Raw genomic sequence first — 26,657 nt, forward strand, 5'->3', positions numbered from 1 at the left:
CTGCTCTAATTCAGGTGATAAAAAAGTTTAGCTAGATACTGAAGCATCACACCAGGACAGGTGTTGTCAGAGATAGAAGCAAATAACATCCGAATCTTTTTACTTAGTACTTCAGAGGCAGCCATAATGTTAACAATTGAGCCCTACTACATTCAAACCATGCCTAGTCAATGCAAAGAAAGACTTTTTGGAAGTTTTGGAGAGAACCATTAAGTTTGTATCAAGTAGAAACTTCTTTATGCCTTTGTCTTGGATGGAGGCCATCATTGTTTCAGGAACTGATTAGATTTCTTATTGATTTCTTCATGAAAACAGAGCCAACAAGCTCATCAGTTATACATTCTTGAGTGCCATCTACTGGCACCTTCTCTATTACAAGCACATGCACACATTTGCATGCATGTATACATATTTATATATGTACATATACAGACACACACATATATGTACACATAGATACATATCTACATCTGCATATATACATATAAATGTATCTATAAGTCAGCCTTGTAATAACCAACATACAATGTGCATTCACCCATTTAAGGGCTCTCACCTCATTGTTACTGTGCTTAGGAGTTAAAGTTAAAGCTAAGTTAAATTAGCAGAATTAATGAAGCCAGTTTTCCTATGAGAATGTATCCCATATTCCTAACCAATTCCATGCTCCCTCCCATATGCACAGAACTTACAGATCTGAGCTCCCAGTCTCCCCAGAGTCATCCTCACCTCTCCAAATTGACCAAGTTATAATTGTTCTTTCCTCAGAGGGAACAACGATTTCTGTTCTTTACTCTGTCTCCAGAGTTGGCAAAAGTTTAGAACACGCATATCTTTGAACTACCTCTCCTTCTTCTCAGACCTCACTGGAACTGATCACTAAGGATATAAACATTACCAGGTAGTCCAGTACAAATACAGAGGATGTAATCCCATTTCTCATTTCTTTTTAATTGCATTCATTTTCCTGTAGTTCATTTGAATTAATCATTAAACATGGATTGACAGTTAAAGAAATATATTATTTCTTCTTGAAGGAGTTTTAAAGACTTTTTGGTTTTATTTGATGCTTGAAGGTGAATTTTCAGGCACTGAGAAATATGCTGATGCCATTGACATTCATATAGAAACAAATAGCTAAAATGAGGACAGACTCTTCTTACAGTAGTTCAGACATGTCCCTTGTTATTTTGTCATTGCAAATGGCATTCTCAGAGGATAAGTGTACAATATCAGGGTCTGGCCTGTAACCAATTTCTTCACAAAGCAATGTTAAAGAGATGTAATTTTCTGAAATCCATATTCAGGATTAATCTTTATCATTTGTTTCTATCCCACAGAAAAATCTTTGTCCTGTTTCTACCAGACAATGACAAATAAATATGAGAAAAAGACATGCACTCTACAGATCAGGTAGGATTGTAGAGGTTATAGATCTGTGCTCTGTCCAAATGAGGAAGTGTAGCTATATGCGTTTATCAGAAGTAACTGCTAATTGCAGGCTATCAAGTCAACAACCAAACAACAATCTTTTGTTCCTTTTCTGTGGTCCCTGTCCTACTCCATGGGTTTCATGCTTCTGTCAATAAAGGCCTGAGAAAAAAAACATTTCTCATTTCATCTTTCAGAAGTAAACTTCAATGCTGAGCCCAGGACACAGGCAGTTGCTAAATATCTGTACAAATAACATGCAGAAAGAAAAATCACTTACAGTTTATAAAATGCAAAAAAGCTTCCTGTAACCATGACAGTATCCCTTTGGTAAACTGAAAAGTAACAACTTTGTTATAAAATCAAAATCTATTGCAATGCAATGTATCAAGACCCTGACTCAAAATGTTTTCTTCCCTTTCTTTTCAACAAAAAAATGAAAAGAATAAATTTTGGGTCTGGAATTTTCAGAAGAAAGAATAAAGTAGTAACCATTTGCAAATAAATTATGATCCTTTTGAAAAATGCTCTTAACCTCACAAATAAAAGTAGTTCCAACAAAATTCTATGTAAAAACTAAACACCAATAAAGGCTAGAGTTCACATCTAATTTTAAGGTAGCATAAAACATGGAAATGTAACAAACAATGGAGAGAAGAAAAAAAAAGGAAAAATATATCAGCTTATCCATATTTTTCCTCTTTCTCTTTTTCTTCTAGTTTTACTTTTATATTAAACATCTCTCCATTTCAAATTTTATGAAATATGTGCTTTTCTACCTTTGAATTGATTGTTTCAGCTTTTGGTTACTTCTAATATTGTACATATGGCTTTTATTTTCCTACAAGATATCTGTTTCATCGTCGGAAATATTTTGCATTCTACACATTTCCTTTTGACTTTAAATTAAATCAAAATAAAACAGAAATATAAACTAAAATCACTATGTGGTTTCATGTTAGCCACTTTCTTCTCTTCATTTCTTTCCTGTAGTTCAGGTGCCCCATTTAAATAGTTACCAAGCACAAGCAAGCAGTTAAGAAAAAACTACCAATGGTTCTCTGTAAAGCTGCATTCATGTAACATATATTGACTTCAGCCACACTCCAAAATATCTAGTATTAATGATACTAGAGGTCAATGGAAACAGAACAATTGATTTTGATGAGCTTTGGATTAAGATCAAAAGAAACTCAAAGTTTTAATAGGTTATTTCCCACGGGAGGTGGAATAAGCCTTTCACCCGCTGCTGAATCATAAACGAAGAACAATATCATGATTTACTGTTTCACCCTATCCTGACTTGAAAAGATTGAGGTTTTTGTTGGAAGTAGGTTTTGGAGCATAATACATAAAAAATCTCAATGGCACAAAACCAGCTCCATGCATTATGACCTTGAAAGTATGAAAACTGTGAAGAATTGCTCATTAGGTAAATAAATACTCATTAATTTATCTCACAGTATATTTTAACAATTTATCTCTTTACAAAAAAGAGTATCTAGAGTTGACTAAAGACAGCAAAGATGATTTCTGCCTGTTATAACAGGGAAGTACTCACCTATAAAGTTAAATGAATCATGTTTTCCTTTACAGTCCATTATAGCATCTCATAGCTTTGTTAAACCTATAGTTTTCAGATTGAAATTTTGTAGGTTTGTTCTCTCTGAATATGATGTTTATTGGTACTGTCATTATCCTTGTTGATGGCTATTATTTTCTATGTGGAGATGGTTGCAAGACATTTGACAAGTTTTGAAAGAAAAGCAAGACAGGGGAGAGGAAGAATATGTTTTAAGTATTTCTATTTTTTAAAGTTTTTAACAGCTTTGATGCTTCAAATAATGATAATAAAATTTAAATTTTCCACTGCATTATATTTGTTGCAAATGTCTTTGAATGTTCCCAGAAAAAAATAAGGTACAAATCCAAGAATAAATAACATAACATTAGACTCTGCTATTTGAGAAATATTATCTCATCCTGTAATTAAATACTGTGATAATGAATACATGCAGAGACAAAGTTGAAGTTTTGTGCTCTACAGAGAGCAGACTGAATACTCAGCACAGATATTTAAGAAACAGCACTATACAAAAAGAATGCATTATTTGACCAGCAATAGAACTGATCCAAGGAAAACAATAAGGGAAGAGAGTTAAAATTTTAACAATAAATGTCCAAGCTATTAGTAGAATGCATTATTTGCTTAATAATAAGATACCATTAAGAGTGTGTGATGTAACACTTAACACTGCAACCTCATTAATCTTTTTACATCAGTTCTATAAAATAGAATAAAAATTCAGGGAACAGTTTTTATTTCTGGTGATACTTAAAAACTTCTTAATAGCATGTTATCAATAGATGTGTCTTTATAAATGTTCCCAGATGAAAGAAAGGAAGGTTAAAAAAAATTTCTTCTTCCTTATTTTTCTTCTTTATTTTTTTTCCTCCAATTCAATTTACACTTTGCCTTTGAAGTTTACTCTCTGCTTTTAATTACCTTTGATGGACTGGTAAGACTCCTTCCATGGAATAGTTTAAAGACTTAGGCTAATACATCATAAATGAGAAAACTTCTGCTTGAAGCATCATTTTAAAGCACCATTTAAAAGTAGTAGGAGACATCACATTGTCATACACTTAGTAATAACATTTCACAGCTTTTAACTAAGCTTTCAGAGACAGCTGCCCATTCCTGCTCATGTACGGTGTCTGCCAATACTCTGATGTCTTTATTTAGGGAATGATAAAGAATTGCTTGGAGTCTTCTGCGGTTTCAAAAAACTTGCCGTTGAAGGGGAGGAGGATAAAACTCATCCAGAAGACAGATGACAGCTTTTCATCTGGGGATCATACAGAAAGATGCTTCTTTCTATAAAAATAGATCCTGTAAAGGTGTTTGCTCCTCACATTTTACAACAGCCAGTCATTCTTAAAAAGAAAGAATATCCTTAAAACTGTGAAGTCAGCTGAATCCTACAAAACTCATTCAGCCAAACTGGTATTTTTTACAATTATTACTATTTTACACAGTAAGGCATGCATAGTTGGCTCCTAGAAGAAACAGATTGTTCTCACAGCTGCCTCTCCCATCCTTCAAGAAACAATACTAGTCAGAGTCAAATCATCTCACACTAATTTTGTTTCATAAAAAGACCACTTGAATTGTATTTGTCTACCGTATCTTTTTTTTTTTTTTTTTTATCAGAATGCTGCTAAAGAGGGAAAAAAAGCAACAGAACAGAGGAACACTGTGATCATTATTAAATAAACTGTCATCCTATTTAACTGAATCGAATGATTTAAATGTCACTATAATGAGCTGTTTGGAGTTTATTTTTTAAATTATAATCTGTTAATTAACGATTAATGTGTGCCTTTAAGACATAGCCCACTGCAGGAGGTACTGGTGAGGCATTTTGACACAGCAGGAGTGCTAGGCAGTAGTTAACAGAGAATAAGCAACCGGGACAGATTCTCAGCTGGTTAGGATTTAACTTTGTATTTTCTAGAGTACAAAAGAAACTATACTTTCATATGGAAATAGGTCACTGAAGCGTCTTTCAGCAAGTGGGGAAAGGACAGGGTTGTAACATGTGAGGGTACTAGGCAACTATATTCCCCATGGAATGAAAAGAGGTGATAATGCTGGAGTTTCATTAGCAATATAGACAAGTTGGGATGAACCATTTAGCTGACCTACTGGTACCAATTATCCCAAGTACTGAAGGATCAGTGATCATGTTATTTGACAAAACAAGTGTTTTAAACATAAATAAAGAACAAAGTAAGCAACAGTTGCACATACAGGTTGGCAGTTAGAGGAGTTATAAAGATTGTCACTCTTATTTACTTTCAAGTCTTATGAAGGGTTGATATCTGGCTGAAGTAGTTCAGCCACTGAAACCTTCACCTTCAATTGAACTAGTTGATTATGCAGAAATGTGAAGTAAATATGCTTGTATTTACTGAGTTAACATCAAATTACTATGTTAGTCTAGTTATCAATTTGATTGCTTTATGTCATATGAAACCATGCCCTTTTACTAAACAATTGAATAATTGCAAAGGCTTGTGTGGTTCTTAGGTATCAGCCCATAAGTTATTTGATTCAATGCAAACCATTTCATTTAGGTCCTCAGTGAAGAGTTGATTGGGAGGGTCAAATTATCCCATATGATTACTGACCACACACTTGTGTGGGTGCCACTGGTCCCCATAACACCAGAAGCTTTTCAATCCTCTACAGATAGAAACTGGAAATTTTAATTTAAAATTGATGCACACACCTCTCCACACACACTTATAAATGATGGTTGTGCAGCTTTTTAATGTTGTTCAAACTCTGCATATCAGAAAGTGATTGAGAAAGTTTGCCTGAACTTTTTGGTTTCTTTTTTTTTTTTTTTTTTTTTTTAAATTTAGCAATTAAAAGCAGTGGCTACAAGTTCCTCGGATAATGTCAAATCTTTGAGATTACACAACTGGCATTTTGTTTCATCTCACTCAGTTTAAACTGGGAAGTAACCTCAAACCTATTGGTATTGCTTGCTTGTCCTGAAGAGTTAGAGGATAGCAAATATGTGTCTTGCACATGAAGACTTAGTAAACATTAGAACTAAAATCAAAGGACCTCTAATAAAAGCTTCGTGTAACTGTATGTAAAGGGATTGTTTCACATTACAGATAAATATCTTTGATTCCCTTTTTACATTGGTGTGTTCAGCTGAATTTTTTCCCTTCTCTTTTTACACCTCTTCTTAGAGAAATATAAACCTAAATTTAGTAATAATAAGAAGTGTATCTGCTCCTCAAAATCACAATGTGTATTTTCAACTGTAGCTGGAACTTGTAGAAAGAATTCCTCTGTGTTTTGCTCAGGTTTCCAGCCACCTGAATGCTTCCCACACCCTGCCTACCTGTACATAGAGTTGTGTGCATTCATGGATCCAGAATGGATAATTTGAATTTTAATTCTGTATTGTTATGCTTTTGGTCTTATATACACTTCAATGAATTTAAATTTCCTAAAATATCATGTCACTGTCTAAAGCCCTTACCATATTCTATGCTTTTTCCCCTGTTTCTTTCTCTAAAAAATATTTTTGAAATACAGTTAGTTTTAAACAAATTGTAATCGTGTAAACAAATTGTAATCATATAAACAAAATCAAGGCACGATGAAGTTCAGTACAGAGAAAGAGAGAATTTGTTAACATGAAAAAAACTTAGTGGTGTTTAAAGGAAATATAATGAAGAAAAAGGAGCAGACAAAGTAAGAGGAAAAGAAATTTTTGGGGCTATTTGGAAGCATCATGGCTGTAATTTAAACACAGCCATTAACTATGCTAGGTGACACAGGACAGCTTATGTTCATCCTACCAGAATCTCTACCGAATTAATGAGAACTGCTGTGGCCCACACTACTTACTGACCTGTCTCCAGGAAGTCTGTTGGAAAGTGCTGGTTCACTTCAGGTTTTTTCTTGAGAGGGAAAAAAATTACATATGGTAACAGAAACAGGAACTACAGTTCTTGATTCTATTAAAAATTATTATATATTTTTTAATTTTACATATTTTTTTATTTTCCTTACCATAAAGTCTGCTGCATTGAATTTCACAGGATTGTTTCCAGGACTTTGCTTATCACAATGCAGTCTTCAGATAAATAAAATAGTAATTTTCCTCCATTCACTGCAAAGGGTAAATTCAGAGATAGCAGTGGTCTGGGGATTTAGAATTGTGCTAAATTCATATGGTAATGAACATCTGTGATGTTTTGATGACTCACTTGCTCAAAAGGATACAATCCCCAGGTTTCATTATTGTCTTTGAAAACTTGCAGGAAGTCCCACACTGAACACTGATGACAGACAACACAGGATGGTTTTAAGCAGACTCCCAGTAAGACATAGGGCAATGCTAGGCTATATCCCAGTGTGATACAGTAGCTAATGTCTAATACATGGAAAAATTCTCAATATTGTAACATTTTAATGACATCCTCAAACATTAATGAAAACATGAGTTAATGAATCACCTTGAGTGCTATTGTAATTTTTTGCTTGTTTGTTTGTTTTTCTCCATTTGCTGAAGTGGCACAAATCAAGCCACCTGCCAGGAAACTCTCTTCTGAATGGCTTAATTCCTTTCTTTTGCCTCTCCTCCCACTCCTCCCTTGACAGATAAGACTTTTTTTCAAGTGTCTTCTGAGAATTTCACAGCATATTTTCCTAATCAACTGTGTTAAGACACTCAGACACTCACACTGGAGGATTTTCTTTTCCAAAATAGGAATACCTCCCTCTCAAGTTATTTTGTCACTGCATTTGCACCAATGCAGTTTAACATACCCAATGAATTCAAAGTGAGAAAAGTACCAAAAAGCAGTTTTGAAAGGACAGTCACACAATACTTACTTTTCAGGGAGTTGTGGAAGAGCCAGGAAAGGGTAGGATAATACAGAAAGTCCAAACGCATGCTACTACTCAAAGTAGAAAAGGAAGGGCTAGGAAAAGATAATGAGATGTGAGAAGCGTGTTGCGGGTGAAAGGAGACACACTGTTGCAGTTTGAAGTATTACCTCTGCAAAAAAAAAAAATGTTCTAAACTTTTGGAACAAAAGGAAAAGAACACTAAGCCCATGCAAAGGCAACATGCAACATTTGGTCTATGGAGGTCTGTACTGACAGGAGTGTGAATGTAAACTGCCCAGACAGGAAAACAGGTAGCTGGACAGCAGTGTCTGTGGACTAATGCTATGTTTAGCCATCTTGACCTTCTGTATGGCTCTTGACCACCATTAATCTTGCTGAGCAGTCTACAGTAGGGATTTTTGCACCAGGGTTCACCAAAAGCTCTTCTGTACAGGCTTGATGGTGTGTCTCAAGCCTTGTTAATAGGCAATAAAAAATATTTCCTTTCTGAGAGGAACATGAGCTTATCACATGATTCTTTTTTCCCTCTTCAGCTATTTTACCAAGATGCTTGTATGCAAATATCTCTACAGTGACTCATAGATTAATGAACTTTTTATAGGGTCAAAATACATGGAAGTATTTTATTGAACGGGTGATATGTTTGGGTTTTGTATGGCCAACGATAATTTACATGATGATCCTCATAAAGTGGATAGTCATAGTGTAAAAGAAGATTTAGAAACACTGCATTTTTGTACACATATTTTCATGACTGTTGATTTTGTTATGCATTTAAATTTTAAATTTCTGCCCAGTTATCCTGCTCTTCCTGGAGATTGTAGTTTGTGAAGACATAATCTTAAACAAGAACAACAACAAAATGAATTTAGAGATTGATAATAATAAACAAGAATACCAGGGATTTTTGTAGTTAATAACAATTTTATTGCAGAGATCTTTATCTTCAGGGTTTATGCTTTCTCTTATATTGAAGCTTAGGAAGAGACTTGACTATAAATGCAGATTTTTCTACACTCTCTTGCTCTTTGTTCTTAGATCTTTTTTTTCTATTACTCTTTGAACTGACCACAATAGGAGACAGTCTATCAAACCTGATAGATTTCATGTTTGATTTGTCCCAACAATTACTTTTTATCCTAAGAATGCTTACAAATCTCTTTTAACTTTAAGGATATTTGACCAAGCTATAAATCTCCTTTCCAATCATTTAGTTTTCTGAAATCCTGGGTAGTTTAAATTGTTCGAAATTTTGTTGGAGGGATTATTCTTTTAATTTTAATTATACAATGAGTATTTAATGATCTGTATTCACTGTACAATCATAGAAAAATTTTAATCCTAAATAAGATGTTGAATAATAATTAAAACTACTGAAGACTTGATTAAGAGTGTTCAGGGATTAGAATTGAGAAGCAAAGATGGGGCAAATCCACGGACTTTAAAAACCTTTACAAGGAAAAAAACCCAGAACAACCCCACACATCCCAAACGAAAAAAAATTAAGCATGTTTTTTAAAGTGTTTAAGAAATTTATTAGACTAAGGATTTTCTCCAAAAAGCAGTCTAAAAAAGCCACATAAAAAAAAATAGAATGCACTTTTTGAGCTCCACAGAGAGTTCATTGTGTATCATGGGGGATGTAAACTCTGATTAGCTTCAGGGGGAGTGTTAAATGCCTGAACCGCTAAACAAAAGTGGCGGGGGTGGGGTGGAAGGGTGGGGAGAGGAGTGGGTGTGTGTCATATCTAATAAAATGGAGTAAAAAAAAGCTGAGAGGAGAAAGAGAAAATCAGGAAGAGAAGGCTGAATTTTATTTCCCCATCACAAATGTGACTTGTTATAGAGAGGTAAGTATGAAATCTCTCTCCCCCTCAAAAAAAAAAGAGTTGTATTATAAATGTACTTTAAAAAAACCTTTTATATAAACCAAAGGGAGGACATATTGCATAATTTCACAAATACATTTGAAATGAGTGAAAGTGGAATATTTTGTCCTGATAACTACATACTCAAAATTAATCCTCTTAAACAAGGTAAGAACTTCTTATTTTGCCTAAGCAACCAGATATGTAAAAAATTGAACATAAGTATATATATGTGTGCATGTATGTATATATATATATTACTGTTTACTGTAGCTTTTTACAGTTCTTCATCGTAGTACTGAGCCTTAGGATGACCTCATTATTCTTTATTTCCAGTAAATTAATAGAAGATGTCATTGAAAGTACAGAACAAATCACAAACTTGCGAAGGTTGAGCAATGTGTTCCAAAAATGTCAGCACCACCTATGTTTTAAAATAGTTTTATGAGAAGATTCTGTTCTGATACCAATTGATGTAACTCTGCCGGCTTCAGTGATGCTAAGATTATCTCTACCAGACAAGGCTCATTAAAATATCCAAATTCTCACCTTTGAATCACACATGTAGTCATGTCCGTAGAAATGCTCACTTCTTAACAGAAACAGGCCAAGAGGTGTTTCCCTTAACAAAAGTAGTACCTCTCTGGCATCTCTGAGATAGTCAGGTACATAGAGCTGAAAAATGTGGCAGACAAGGTCTCTGTGATTTCTTGTGTATAAATTTACCTGGGAGTCACAGTAAATAGGACTTGACTACTTTGAAATTGAACTCTGTTACTTTCACAATTTCTATATTTTTGTACACGCTATTCTGTATTTCCTCATCAGTGTATATTAAAAACCTCCTGGATATGCAGCTGAAACTTTATAACAGTAAATGATGAAAATAACTCATAAAATCAATTAATTTGCCTCTAGCAAAGCATCAATTTTAATATGAATAGAAACAGTAAATCTTTCTGAGCACTGCCATTTCCCTAATACTTTAAAAAAAAATTTATTCCAGACCGAAAAAAAATTGAAAAGGTTAACATTTTTTATTAGAAAACAATCAATTTTGATTTGATCAAAAAGTGTTGCTCATGTAGAAATAATATGAATGCAATTTGAGCATATTGTATTTTTTGAGCTACATATTGAAATATGATTTATTTTTAAAGAAGTAGTTCTAAATGAAAACTTGAAATAGCCAATATAAAATGTAGAAATGGAAAATTTTTACATTATTAATAAGTTTTGAGGTTTTCTAAAATGTCATCAGAAGACACTTCTGATGTTCTTCCATTTTGACAATAGAGGGCTTGTTCATTCTTTTAAAAATCCTCACAACTGAACACGATTATAATAAGCATATTTCAGAAAAAGTTTTTTTAAATACACTTCAGCTTTGATTAGATTGTCTAAGTGGTCATGACTTGATATAACTGCGTGAGTATGGATAAAGCTTTTAAAGACATGCAAGCTTAACCTCTGCCTTGAGCATTTCTGACACTTTATGTAGACATGTATTGCTGATTGATAATTGTCTTTGTATATTATTTTGAGAAGGAATTAGCCTGTCCGTCAACAAGAAATTATGACTGTTTTCAGTGATGTCACAAACCGACATTGTAGATTCTTGACAGAGGAAGGAGACTCAGCACATATAGTCATTGCCTGAGTGTCATACTACCAGGAAAACCTACACCCAAAACAAAAAGGATAATACCTCTTTGCTTCTGTAGTAAACTTAAAAGGAAAAAATGTATTGTACAACAGAATGGTGACAGACCAGAGGATGCAGATTACTAAAAAACGCTAATTATGCCTCCCACACTTGAAGTGTGAATGACAGCATCATTATGAGTGACAGTAGATACTAAAACTCCCTATGGAAAGACAGTCTAAAATGATGTCCCACAGACAGATTTAGAGATAATATGGATCTCGTGGTTTGACATTAAAATTCAGCAGAATTCTGTGATTCTAACTGAGAAGCTCAAGTTGCCTGAGACAAAAAAGGTTGTATCAGACACCACGGAAATATCTTTATGAGGCACTCCAGGCCCATATCTTCTCTAAACCCTGTAACTTTTAGGAATGATTCATTATTTGTCATTATTCCATCTAGTGCTGCATCTGTTTTTAAATACTACCCTCTTAACTATGTGTCCCTCTGAACTTTATCAACTCAGACAATTATCTCTTGTGTTCTTCAATGTGCTGAGAAGTAGATATTCATCATGAAAAATTTGAAACAATTGATGATAATTTTATAAAGCAATTATCACAGAGTTATTATTTGTATAAATGTATTACTGCATCTTTCCTGATGACTTAATTCTGCGCCTCCTGTGGATATGCAGTGATAGGTACATGCAGATGGAAAATTACAGGTGTTCTGTAATTTGCTTCTGTCTATTACTGACTAATGTGTACATTTTTGAATTTGCAAAGTCTCTGGATGAATTAATGTTTTCTATGAATTTCACTCTGTGTTTTTTATGGCATATACTTTAAAAAATATGTTTTGAACATGTCTAATGAAAGTTGTATACATGATCTCAAGGATTAAAAAGATATAGATAAAGACACTTTGGCTAGAGGCAAAGTAAAAAACAAAGGAGAAAAACCACTCTGTGTATTAAACTGCAGGGATGACTGGATCTTCAGCTTGTTTAAAACAAAAATTCCAAAGCTCATAGGCTTTTAATTCATAATTCTATTTCATATCCAGATTTATCTGAACTACTTGAAACTCTAAAGATTTCTAAAATGTCGTAATAGGGATTTATATGAAAAATACTGTCTGTACTCCTTCATACCAGATCATAGTAAGAAAAACATAAAAAGATTTAGGTATTTTGCAGAAACATACAATTAGGGTACATTTTTTTTTAGATGATTTTTTACTCCATCAAAAAAAGAATGTCTTCAATAAAAGTTTTGTTTCCATAAGCTTTTAGGAAAAGCTGACTTTTAGGTTTGATTTCAAATGAAATCCAGATTTGCAGGCCTAGATCTTGATCTAAAGCCAACCAGACCTACATTAGACCTAGTATAATCAAAATGTTTAAGGTAATGAGAAAAAGTGCAAAGTTATGCAAGTTTAGTAACAGTTTGTTTAAATCTTTTATTTTAATTTTATTATAATGAATGCAATTCACATATTATTTCTGAATTTTTAAACAACTTATCAAAATACTTAAAACAGTTCCTTGAGTCTTCCATCAATACAATTTACTCACTTACTAGTACATATTTAATTTTATATTATTTATCTCTTTGCTCATGGGTGGAGAAATTTAAATTAAGTACTATTTTTTATTTTTCAAAATTAACATGACAATTGCAAAAGGATTAAGTGCTCCATATGCAGGAATATATCATACCCGTAGGGGCACCTTCAAGTTCAAAGGGAGATTAATATACTTGTTATGATGTAAATTACACTTCTAGCACTGACACGAAAGAATTGCTATAAAAGATACACTCTAAGTACTTTGGCACTAGATAATACTTATGTGTCTTTAATTTAAAATGTATACTTTCCTCTGTAAAGTCCTCCAATAGGATACAAACACTTTTTCCTTATGTGTCTCTTTTGTTCCCTCCCAAAAAGATCCACTGTTTCTCAATTATATGGCAATTGAAATGTAACTTGGAAGTTCACATCTGTGAATCTAGAATGCTGGGAAAAAAGTGCTCGGTTAAAAGTTACTTTTCAATCTACTTTTTACTTTGCAATGTATTAACTTTTAGATATGTGAATTTTAGTTATCTATTTATTTGAGTATTTTTAATGGTTTTCCATTTTCCCTGGAGTTAAAGCATATTTGATACTCATTACGGATTTTTAAACATTTTGACAAATATACACATAGGTTCCTTATTTGTTTTACGTTATATTTGTGCTCATGAATTGACAATATATCCTCAGTTGGTATTTTTTCTTCTACTGTAAGTAGAACTAACACTTTAAGCTGGGTAACCTATGACCCGAATTGTATGAGATTGAAGCTTGATGACAGACTGAAGTAAGCCTCCTGTAAGTTATGTTGGAATGCAACTCATATCTAGACTATTTAGACTGAAATTATTCATATCTGGTGTTCAGTGTAAAGGAAAAGCCTAAAACATGAAAAGAAAAAGGCACCTAAGTCTGTTGGAAAGCTTAAGTAGCACTAAGTGGAAAAGGTCGTTGCTGACTAAGGAACGTCACTGAGATTTGCAGAAAGAGTAGGAGCTATGAATTTTAAGGAAGATAATCTGTTAGGCCTTTGGATTATTGAAAGACATAATGAACAGCATGAAAAAAACAAGTATTACAGACTCAGGCAAGCAACAAATAGAGGAAAGAGAAGGGAACAAAAGATCTAAGAGGATGTAGGCAGAGGTACACAGAGGCAGAGTACAGAACAACAAAGATAGAGAAGTTATTCTTAACTATATTGGCATTGAATAGTGCTTTGGGACTGCAGGCTTGTGATTAGGCCATTGGCTAAACTTTGGACTGAGGTTAATCAGCAGAAAAGTTAGTCTTCCTGGTGTGTATGGAGTTTTTAGGAGGACCAGAATAAGGGTTTTGTTCTGGAACCCACGACAATGCATTCCTTGTATACTACTGTCGTTATGGTACTGCACATGTACAGTTTGCACAAGGAGCAGTTTTAGGAATTAGTTCCTCCACAACCAGCCATACCTACCCCTTCAGAGCTGTATTTACAAAACTACTGACCTGAAAAGTAGCTCCCTGAAAATCAACACATTCAGAGGAAATTCAACTTTACCAAATTGACTCAGCCTATAAGTGTTACATTAAATGTAACACAATGCTGAAAAAGAGCCAAAATGGGTCAGGAAATGTTTGCTTTAGATAGTGGCAGTGAAAAGAGTTATTCTGAAAGTAACAGAGAGCTATTGCACTGTGTAAAGTTTTATTAGGTTTAATCTCCCATTAAAGTTAGTTCCTTTGCTGTTCGGAAGTAAAGAATTGTTTTATAAGCACTGTGGATCAATATAAAATGGAAGCTTCTTTTCCAGAAAATCTAGTTCTCATGAAACAAACGTATGTCTTAAAGGGAAGTAGAAAAAACCCAGGATACTAATTCTAATATTTAAAAGTGAACAATGATTTTACAATTTCATATAATAACAGACTGGTTCAAAAAAAAAAAAAAATTAAATATTACCATACCAAAGGTTGTATCAAGGAGTGCAACGGAAGAAAACAAAAACTAAGTATAATTTTACGAGGAGGTCTTTATCGTACTCATTTTTTAACAATTGGATTATATTTACAGAAAACTAATTGGACTAAGTCTGATATAAATAGTCCTCTCTAACTTCAAAGTTTGATACCTAGCTTCCAGGAAGGTAATGGAATAACATCCAGGTCATAAAAATGTTTCATAAAGAGAGGTTGTTGTCTTTGAAGACTCACTGAGGAAGATCTGTCTCCTACAACCTGGGTACTCTCTTAATTTTCTCTACCTTGAAAATGCAAAGGCCCTCAGAGGATGATCCGGTTTGCTAAAAATAAACACCTATTTCTCTTTACCAGACAGTAGGAAATTAACTAGAAATCTTATATGTTCCCCTTCACCTGCTATGTAGTTCCTTGCCTGCAATGACCCACTGGAGAGGTCAAGTCTCTGTGGTTAGAACATTTGAATGCTGGAAGAGAGCAGGTACAAACTGGCCCTGTCCTGCCTTGGGTGTTGCAATGCAACCAGTGCTTTGAACAGCAGTGCTGCAGCAGTCAGAGGGCTGGGTGGAAGGGAACCTGGTGCTAGTTTTAGAGTTTAGATCACTCATTTACACTCAGGAAAGACACATTTCTCCTCCTGGGATCCTTTCTGTTTTCTTTCATCTTTTACTTGATGCACTCACATTGCTAATAGCAGGGACCACATCTCCACATGAGAGACTGAGTTGAGCCCTTGGAAATCCTCAGGGTGGACAGGGAAGTTCCTCATATAACTGGGTGACTTCTACTGCTCCTGAAAACCAGACAGTGTGCTGCTATAAGAGAACTAAAGAGAGCTTTCAGTTCTCTGTCCTCATTCAGATGAAGAGAATTTCACCCAGTGCCTCATCAGAAGGAAATCCATGGAGCCTTTCAATTGTCTCATCAACTATGATAACTTTAAGTAACCTCAATTCTAGTTTTTTAGTGAAAGACATGTTCTTTTCCTATTTAAAAATATTTTGTTTAACCTGGTTTCCATGTAACTTACAAAGTTGCCAAGACGGAACAAAAATCTTTCAAAAATGTGATCAAGATTTCAGTTAGAAATCCTGTAACTATGAGTAAGATTTGACAAGGGTTCTGAGCTAAACATTTTTCTTATTTTGAAATAAACCCATAAGTGTATTCCAGTCTTTGTATTATGTTGTGGCTTAACCCCAGCCAGCAACCAAGCCCCACACAGCTGCTCGCTAACTCCTCCCCCACCAGGATCAGGGAGAGAATCAGAAGGGTAAAAACTAGAAAACTCATGGGTTGAGATAAAGACAGTTTAATAGGGAAAGCTAAAGCCACAAACACAGGCAAAGCAAAACAAGGAATTAATTCACTTCTTCCCATGTGCAGGCAGGTGTTCAGCCATCTCCAGGAGAGCAAGGCCCTATGCTTAATGCTGACTTAGGAAGACAAACTTGAAACTCCCCTCTGCTTCCTCTTTCCCCCCATTTTATATACTGAGCACAATGTCATATGGCCTGGAATATCCCTTTGGTCAGCTTGGGTCACCTGTCCCTGCTGTGTCTCCTCCCAGCCATCCATCCATCCCCAACTTCATTGCCAGCATGACAGTAGGAAAAGCAGAAAAGGCCTTGGCTCTGTGTAAACACCACTCAGCAATAATAAAAACATCCCTTTGTTGTCCACACTGTTTTCAGCACAAATCTGAAACATAGTCCCATACTAGCCACTATGAAGAAAATTTAACTCTATCCCAGCCAAAACTAGCAAATATTATTTCAAGCTTGACCTTTTTACTGACTTAAAATTCTGATACAGATGAAAACTATAGGATTTCTCCTCCCAATTCCTTTAAGTAATATTTTCTTATCCCAAACACTTTCAGTGACACAATTATTAAATATATTGTGGTAAAGATCCCTTTAGTTTTAATTTTATTATTATAGGAATAAGATTATATTAACTATAACCTCTTATAAATGGGTATAATCTTTCATAAACATTTTTTACTACATGATGGAGCATATTAGTCAACTGAGGGACTAGTGCAATAATTATCTTTTAATTATTTTTTAAATATATCCTGTTTAAGAAGAGATTTTATACCCTTATTGTTCTGTAAAACATATCTATAACTGAGTTCATACCTACCATATATTTTGTTTTGTGACTAAGCTGATATAATAAAGAAGAGATACCCAGAGACAATCTTTATCTTAAGGTCATGATGTTGTTCAAGTAACAGCACAAAGGAATTTGAATTTAACTATCCCTTTATTTTTTTTATGAGCATGTAACTTTTTTTTTTTTTTAATAAGCTAAGTTAGTAATCTTGAAAGTGTATACTTTTCAAACTATATAGACTCTTCAGGAAAAGCAGACCCACAGAGCTCTTTAAACTCCATGGATGTGCTACAGATATAACTAAGCCTTGGAAGGTTATAGAGGTTAATATCAGGAGGAGATACCAAAAGGCAGAACTCAGTTGACTGGGAAAATAACACCACAGTGGTATTTCTCACAGCCACAGGTGAATGGTATGAGGAAAGGCACTTGATTTTGGGATAAATATTATATTAACCCAGATGAAAATTTTTTCCTGCCTGACAGCACTGAAAGTTGTAATGGCCTTCAGCATTTCATCCTAAGACTAAGTGAATCAGAGGGTAGCATTGCAATGGCAATATGACTGCTTTCTCTTGTCTACAGGAAACTAAAGTAACATGGCTACAATTGTGACAGTTCAAACTGTAGAGTTTGAAATTGTTAATCATTCGTACTAAAAAGACTTCCTTAGTTTCAGTGCTCTGAGAAGGTATTTTTCAGGATTTGCTAGAGTACAGCTAATGACCTTGAATGTGATTCCCAACCAGAAGAAATTAGTGAACGCAGTAGATAGTCATGATTTATTTATACCAACTGAGTTTCTGTATTCTTATCTTTACAGTGTTTTTTTCTAGATAAGATTTTTGATATCACTCACAGCTATATTGAGATTTAAATTTTAATTTTCTTCACATTTTCTGTTCCCATTCCAGAATTTAATTAGATGAACATGTTGTCATTCCCATTATTGCTCTAATAATTCTTGCTGTTCAGTCTTAAGGAAAACATGCTATGTACATTTTAACCTGAAATATATTTCCTTGTTGTCATGCATATCTCCTCCTATCAATAGCACATACGTATTTATTGTTGCATTGGTTCTTCTACCAAACTTGACATGCCCTTGTAATGCATATCCCGTAAGCTACTAAACAAGAAGAGCTAGAACAGTTTGTGGAAATAGCCGGGAAGTGTTTCCCCATTCTGTTCATCTGGACAACACAAAATAACTGTATTGGAGTTTGAGTTAAAACTTTCACTGCAAAATATTTTTACTTCAATGCATTGAAGGTTTAGGTAATTTGGTAGGGAGGAATGTTGCTGTCTTGAATTTTGACAGCTGTATATGTGTTATTTTGATTAGCATATTTGACATGAATTACTAGAATGCTTCCAGATATTTGTTAGAGTATATTTCCACAAAAGAAGTCAAACTGCTAAGTTCATTTTACCTTCTAACAAGAACCATATATACTGCAAACAAAAAAGTTAAAGCTCCTGTGTGGAAACAGCAGCAGGAGATATACAACACAAATTTCCCCCCTGGTTATTCCTGAACATCACGATGAGTAGTATCAACTCACAGATTATATTGTCATAGTACCAAAGTACTACTATTTCATGAAGTCCTGTAAATGAAAAATAAAATCTAACCCTCCTCCTGTTATATCTTTTCATGTCTGTTTCTCAAATCAGGGTCAAACAGAATTAAGGAAAAGGTACAGTGTATCTAGACAGTGCAGGTGTTTTATTCTCTTGAAATAGCTTTGTAACTTCAAACAAAATTTAAGCCATATGGCAAGTTTTATGTTCATGAAAACAATGCTAGTTGCATGTTACTAGTAGAAAATAGGCATTTTCATTAGTTCAATCATCACGTACTTGTGGTATGTATTTGGGGACAGAAATACAGCTCTAGCTCTTCATGTTTCATGTCATTTAGAACTTTAGTGAGAGTAAAGACCAAACCAATTACGGTCACAGTGTTTTGTCTGGTCAGGGATAGCTATCCATATAATACAAGATAAATAATTATTTTGTAATTTTTAGTTGAGAGAAGCTTGTATAGCTCAACCTTCTTGCTGGAAGAAGAATTATGTCTTCTCTCATTTGGCAGACTTAAGCAGTTACAGAGTACACTGAGATAGAAGACACTTGGGGTGGAAAGTTCCTGTGGTTCAGAAGCAAATAAAGGAACTTACTGGCACTATTCTAGGAGTGCTGTATTCACCAAGCGGTAATGCACTGCCGTCACCTTCTTATGGTAAAGGTTCCATACTCTGGCTTGCCTGCTACTGGTGAAGCTGACCTGTGCTCCCATAGGATCCAATATGGCTCACACAGACACAGACTGAGTCTCTTTTACCTGCTCTTGGCTAAGCCCTAACTTAGCAGTTAGGTTTCCCCCTCTTCAGTCCATTAAGACATCCAGCTGCTTTTTTTTTTTTTTTTTATAAAGAAGACAATTATCTTCAACAATGAAACTACGCTCTCCCCGTGTACATACCTCTCATTTCGTGTGAACTAGTAACAATTTAGACCTCTAAACACCATGATAAAAGAAATATTATCTCTTATCTGACCACTATCTGTAAAAACTCAGCTTCTTTTAACTTGGCTGATAATTTTTGCTGAATATTTTATCTCAGAATCACTTTTTTATTATTATGGGACACATTGAACCATACAAAGTGATTCATATCACCAAAAGCAAAAAGACAGGGTGGAGCATCTTAAAGTGGAACTCTTTGTATATATTTAAAAATATGTGTCCTTTAGGTTTAAACTGGAATAAATAATGTCTTCTTGCAGGAAAAAAGCAAACCAAACAAAAATTAAAATAAAACCAGTCAAAAAGCAAAAGAATGCTGAAAGGTGGAAGTTTTGCTTTGGTGTGTTAGCATCTGAAGCAAAGGATTGAATTTCTACTTGTATTACCTGGATGTCATAATTAGATTGCTATGGCTAGCCATATATTTATAGTAAATTTCAACCATGTTCAATAAATCATCAAACAGATAGCTACAGGGGATCAGCCTGTGCATCCGCTGAGGGGTGTAAAAAGAATGTTCAAGCAATGGCCTTAACATTTCCTCAATGGCTAGTTACAAAAGAAAAGAAACAGAGAAAAGAAGTCCATTGTCCTTGATCAAAACAGGATGACCTAGCCGTATGCCCAAGTGAACTCCTAATCCTCAGAGAAGTCCCTTGGTTAACCCATGGTAGCTGCCCAAATCTCATGCATGTTTTGTTAAGTAAAGCTCTCCACCGACATGAGCGATAGTTTGGTCTCTCTGTTTGCATCAGCAGTGGTAAGCAAAATGAGATATGGGTGTTTGCTGAAGCACTGATTACTTTCCTCAGTGTTTATTAGCATGATTTCTGATATAGGTTTGACCTCAGCTAGCTTACCCTCACCAGAAAATATACAGATATGTTCTGATACATGATGCATTGTGTTCCCAGTGGAAACAAGGTCTCTCTTGAAGCAAGAAGGGTCCTGCCTTATCTCACTGAGACTGCAATGATAGACAAACGGACAGAAACTGCCTCAGCATTATTTGTTAATAAAATTAAGTATTGTTCTTATATGTATACTTAGCACCACTAAGATACCACTATAGTATTTGCCACAAAAAAGGTAAACTGAGCAATGAAAATAATGAAGGGACACGTTCCATCTTCAATTTCCACCCCCAGACACTGGATGGTAAAAATAAAAGTTCCACAAACATACAGGAGGCAGAAGCTGGGTAATTTCAAAACATCTTTCTACATTCAACATGCATAATTTCTGGTAAAGCTTTTTTTTTTGCATTAGTTTCCCTTTCTCCTACATTCACTACACAGTCAAATTTATAATCACATCACTGAATTCTAATAATATATTTTGCAATGTTTCCTAACTAATAATTTTCTCTTTGTTTCTCACTGATTAAATGCACATATATATATTTCTAATACTATTTATAATTTCTTGTCTATGAGCTTACATTAATTAAATATTTTCAGAGAACTAGGCCCTCATTCTTAAACTGAAAGTCTGCTTTTGTTCTAATGCCATGAGACAAGAGGTAGAAACTAATGTTTATATTATTGATTAATGAGGTACTGAAGGGATTAGGTTCTAAGATTGTTTAGCACAGGAAAATCCATACTTATAGCATTAAAACAGATTTTAAGACCTTGTTTATTGGCTATATTCATGATCAGTCTGCTGGGATTTATTCAATCTGTAATGTCTATATTATATGTGAACATAAACCAATCTGTGAAGAGGAGTATCTAATGTTGGTCACACAAAGGCAAATAATTGCAGTAAATTACAGGTCAGTAATTGAAAAAGACCATTTACACTTGTAAATTTAGAAAACTGCCTAAAGATTAAACATATTCAGTAAATAAGGCTGAAGTTTGGACTGGTACATAATTTTGGCTACAATTTTCTTTACTTAATTGATTTTCTGTTATGTATTCAATTTGTAATTTTCACAGATAAAAAATTTCATTGGCTTGCCCATAACTTCTATAACTGTATTCAAACAGAACAATGTGTTTTATTGGTCTTCAGTGTATAATGTACTGACTAATGCAAGCAAATACCGGTTGCTTCTTTGAAAGAGAAAATGTCATATCTGTTCACATATGTGGAGAGGTAGGTCTTTGTGTAATTGTGCCTCTTCAACCAGGTACATGTATAAGACAATGACTTTTTGAGAGTGAGACATTAAAAAAATTGAGTGGTAATAAAAAGCATTAGTAAACTGCATTAAGAAAATACTTACTTGATGAATTTAAATCCTTGACATATTTTCAAACCATGTACAAAAACAACATTGTGTTTCCAGGTTTGTTCCATCTTTTTTGTAATTTGATATATCATTTTGACACTTATGATATGACAGTGCAAACAATACCCTTTTTCAGTTTCCTGAAAAAAAGTCATGAATATTTCAATGCTCAAAATTCATGCATAAAAATATTGACTTGGATTCTTAAAAAATGTCTTGAAATTTTTACCCAGAACTACTTAACTGTTTTGCTGACTTGAGTTTAAATATCTATTGCAAACACTTCATGGATGTTCATAATCATACTTATTAACAGTATACATTTTATTCTGTATTTCTCCTTTGATCAATTGATTCAAGGAGAAATTTTTTTGCAATACTCTTTCCTGTGTTTGTTTCTGTTTGAAGCCATGGCATCATTCAGTCTTACATAATAACATTCTCTACACTAGTAAGTGATTTCTGGTCTACCCTTTTTTATTGTTTTTCTTTCTATATCAGTAGTTGACTGTATGTAGCAGTAATTCTATGGTCCTTATGGCTTTCCATTCTTTATTTCACTTATGAGTAAGGAAAGAAGTATTTTTCTCTTCCAGAATGACTACATTTTGCACATCACAAATATTTCCACCAGGCTTCTATCTCTGAAGTTCTTCCTTCTTCAGTCTTCTTATTCTGCTTTAATGGCCTGTCTTTGTAATATGACTGCCCAATTATATGTACCTAGAGTGGAGTTTTGCCATATTGTGGGTGGTGGTAGTTTTGACTGTAGTTTCACATTACTGATGTTTGATACCCTTGCTAATTCCCTTCCATTTCCCACCCACGAGGACTTCATAAAATGGACTCAAATAAGTATGTAATTGTATACAAGTCACGTTTTCTCTCTACAACTGTTCTTGCAATTCTGTTTTCATTTCTATTAATTATTGTCAAGAAGAATCTTGGCACAAACAGAGTCATGGCTCATGGCTTGTCATTATGAGGGTAAAGTCTTTTAGTTCAAATACCCTTTACTCTGAAGTGCTTTGATTTGATTCCTTACCTCTAATGTGGAAGCCCATGTTATGTTGGTGGAAGTTTTGTTGGCAGAAAAAGTTTCATTCCTTATACCAATATAGTTCTGAGTTTTTTAGAAGTGCATCTTCTGTGATAACAAACTTGTTTAGAAATAAAATAGTTTCTTTGATTTAAAATTCATCCTGACTGTTATAAAGTAGAATGATAAAAATCTCCTTACACAAGGTAAAAAAAAATCTTCATGGATGGTTAGCGTTAGTATAACAATTTTTATTTCAATTAAGACACAACATTATTTAAAAATATTTTCCTCTGTGGAAAAGGTGTAAACTATAAATAACAATTCAAATTTGTTCATATATAGAAATATTACATGTTAATCAACTGTTTGTGGGGCAGCCAAACAGAATAGAGAACTGCCTCTTTAGGAGAAGGATTTACAGCACAAGGTTTTTTCTTGTACAAGTAGTTATGGAGGCTATAAAGGACATACAGATCATCCCAGATCAAAAATACACTACTAATATTGAATAAGAGAAAGTAAATAAATTTGAAAATTTAACAACTGCACTTTAGCTAACTCATATGATTCAGATAAACTACGAGATTATAAGACCAAAACTGTGGTATATGGTGTGTGTATTCTAGAGATGTCTGTTCTGTACTCTTTATTTTTCTGCTATGATCTCTTGTCCAATGTCAAATTCTGCTATGCTGGCTAGATGACATTAAATGTATTTTCTTATTCCAATACCTTTCTGTTTAATTGTAATAGAAATGTTGCTAAAAGCAATTTAGTTTTGCTTGGTTTTCCAAGTGCCTCACAATTGAAAATTCAAATAGTAGTCAATGCCATTTTTTCAGTTTTATGTAACTATAATTTTTGGTAATAAAATATGGATTTAACATATGAAAATGTAACTAAGTGTTTTGGAAAAAGAATATAAAATATAAAAGCATTCATAAAATTCTCAGTATTAGGAATATTAGCAAACACTTGTGTTTTATTTTTTTTCTACTTTTTTTTTCTAGCCATAATGTAAGACCATTTACAAAGTTTAAAGTAAGAAAAAAATCCTTTTCACATCCTAAAATCTTTGCACTTATTTTCTGTCTTTTAAAATGAATTTGAACCCTAGCTGTAAAAAATGCTTCAAGTGATAATTTCTGAAGTTTTGCACTTTTTGATGTGTTGTATTTCAGGAGCGTCATACATTGCATTGACCTCTACAAAGGGTACCTTTCCCTGCTGTGCAGCTATGTTAACACTGGTCTTGTGGTATGACTGAAGCCCTTCCCTCATGCCCTTTCCATCTGACTGCTGCAGGAAGATGCACCTGGGATCTGGATCAAGTCTGGTACAGGGCACAGCTACTACTCTCTGAATGAGTTCATTCTCAGGTAAGTGGACAGATAGAAGGTAAACATGAAAGGAGAGTCAGCAGAGCTTTTGTATCAACTCTATACCTTTATTCTCTGACCACAATAGACTTCAAGAATTTCAAGTTCAACAGACTTTCAACTCCTTCTGCCTTTTCTACCCTATCTCCAACCTCCACCCACAAAAGCAAAGGAAGCAGTCAGGACATGTTCTCTCTCTGAGAGAATCTGGCCATTTCTTCTAGGCCTGTCATGCTGAGCTCAGACTAGCTCTTGGATAATCTCATGAAAGATGAATAGTTCTATGCAAAATAATCAAACCAGGAAAATTTCCAGCAATCTTCCTCCACAAAAAACAAACAAACAAACAAACCATGCATTTGTTTCTCCTTTAGAAGTCAGCAGATTCAGAAGGTGACAAAATGGGTACAGCTTGTCTTCTAACATATTATGAATGCCATGTGTGACATTGCTTGAGAAGATGGAAAATGTTTATACAAACTGTCAGAGATAGCTAAGCTAATTTGTGGTATGTGGCATGCATGTTTTTGAACCAAAAACTTTGTCATACACCTACTGCTTGGCTGTAGAATGTATGAGAAGACAGATCTTGTTGACACATCGCAGCTGCAGCTCAACTCATTGTGAAGTGCTTTGACTTCAACAAAATTCACACCATGTGCCAAAGAAGAAGCAAAAAGAAGAATTAACAGTTTCCATGTCTCTTTTAAAGTCTTTCACTGAAGGTGAACCACTCTGATTTTGCAGCTGTTACAAACGGGGTAAGTAAAGCATCTCTGATATTTTTTATTTTTTTTTTAATGCAGACTCCAAAAGAAGGCAAACATGACCTATTGGTCACTGCTGTTTCACAGTAATGAGGGATGGAAGTCCACCACAGATAGAGGTTGCCCAGTCCTTACCAGTGCCTACTGGTAAGGGAAGTGGGAAGAACTGGCAGATAGCAGTGATGGTGATATGCACAATGGAAAGAGAAACTTTAAATCACTGCATAGCTCTGATGTTTGTCAGGTAACTGCTGAATTGTAATAAAAGTCTGGATGCTCCATCCCTGGCTGTACACATGCCTCAGAAATCAAAATACTTGGTATAGCTTTGCACGGCTTTTAACAACACTGAAATGTAATATGCATTTATAATGCTCTTCGAAAGTCTCTCTCAACCATCAGACTTCCAAACCAGTGAATATTCCTCCTTCTCTGCTAGATAAAAAACTCTTCTGTGGACATAAGATAAGTGGTGAAGGGAAAAACTGTAAATGCATAAGTTGAAAATAGTCTTGTTCAGCTCAAATTGCGAGTGAAGTCCTGACCATATATCAGCCATAAGTGAGATGATGTTCTGCAGTGTTATTGGTTTTCATTATTTCTCACTTCTCTACATCAGCATTCCCAAGAAGACAGTCCATAACTGGCACTAGATATTATCTAGTAAATTACTTTTGTCCTGAAAATGCTTTTCATATATGATGGCATTATGCTTTTCATATATGATGACATTTGGGTAAGATTTGCTCCTTGTTATATGTTTTTTTTACTTTCATATTTTACTTCCATGAAACTGATAATTAAGTAAATATTCAGTAAATAGAATCAGAAGTTCAAGTATCTTTTCTATTAATTTTAAATTACATATGTATATTCTTTTGGGGAAACAAGATTTTTTTTGCAATTATTTTAAAATATTGTTACCTTGTGTATACATATTTTTCTTATTGCAATGTGTTCAGTGCTATTTTAATATAAGTCCATGTTTTTTCTGCTTTCCCTATAAAGCTGAGTTATTTTCTTAATAAGAAATAAGGAAAACTGAACATGATAATAATTAACTCTTAATGTCACCTTCTATGGTGAATCTTCCAAAACCATAAAGTAATGCTTTCACTGTGGTCAGGGATGTCTGTATTCCTAGTGTACTGGTTCCTCCTGTTTAAATTGATTCTACTAAGATTTCTGAGTCTATCCTGACTAAATATCGGGCATCATAATGTTTGCTGATATGAATTGTTAAAAAAAAAATCTTTTTCTTAGGAATCATTCACCATTAACTATTGAAATTCATGCAAAAATGGTGATAGTTAAGGATCAAATCTATTCCAGAATGAATTATCAGTCAGAACATAAAAAGCATTGAGGAAATTTCTGATGAAATTTACCAGTCTTGAAGTAGTTATATTCCTCTTTTATCATTGTATGTCTCTTCTCCTACTATCAGTGTATTCTGGATATTCCTCCTCTGAAAATTTTTAGATTCAAGGCTGAACGTCCATCTACTGGGAGAGTTCTGTAATGGTCAGCAGTTCTTGATAGGACATATGCCTGGCAAACAGACCACCTCATTCCCAAATTCCCAGAAATGTGGAGAAGTCATCAGATGACCTTTCCAGAATGAACTTAGGAATAAGATACTTC

The 26,657-nt window shown here is 34.2% G+C and overlaps 1 long non-coding RNA gene across 1 annotated transcript; it reads left to right on the forward strand.

Moving 5' to 3' along the window:
* Positions 1–1,337: 1,337 nt before the first annotated feature.
* Positions 1,338–24,328, forward strand: LOC113960601. The gene is made up of 3 exons (XR_003532062.1): positions 1,338–1,413; positions 7,285–7,343; positions 24,049–24,328. It is a non-coding gene; the product is annotated as an uncharacterized LOC113960601 (long non-coding RNA).
* The last annotated feature ends 2,329 nt before the right edge of the window (positions 24,329–26,657 follow it).

The sequence above is a fragment of the Corapipo altera genome, unplaced genomic scaffold (assembly GCF_003945725.1).
Source record: "Corapipo altera isolate COAL_440 unplaced genomic scaffold, ASM394572v1 2b, whole genome shotgun sequence".
In the NCBI taxonomy this organism is placed as follows: domain Eukaryota; kingdom Metazoa; phylum Chordata; class Aves; order Passeriformes; family Pipridae; genus Corapipo; species Corapipo altera.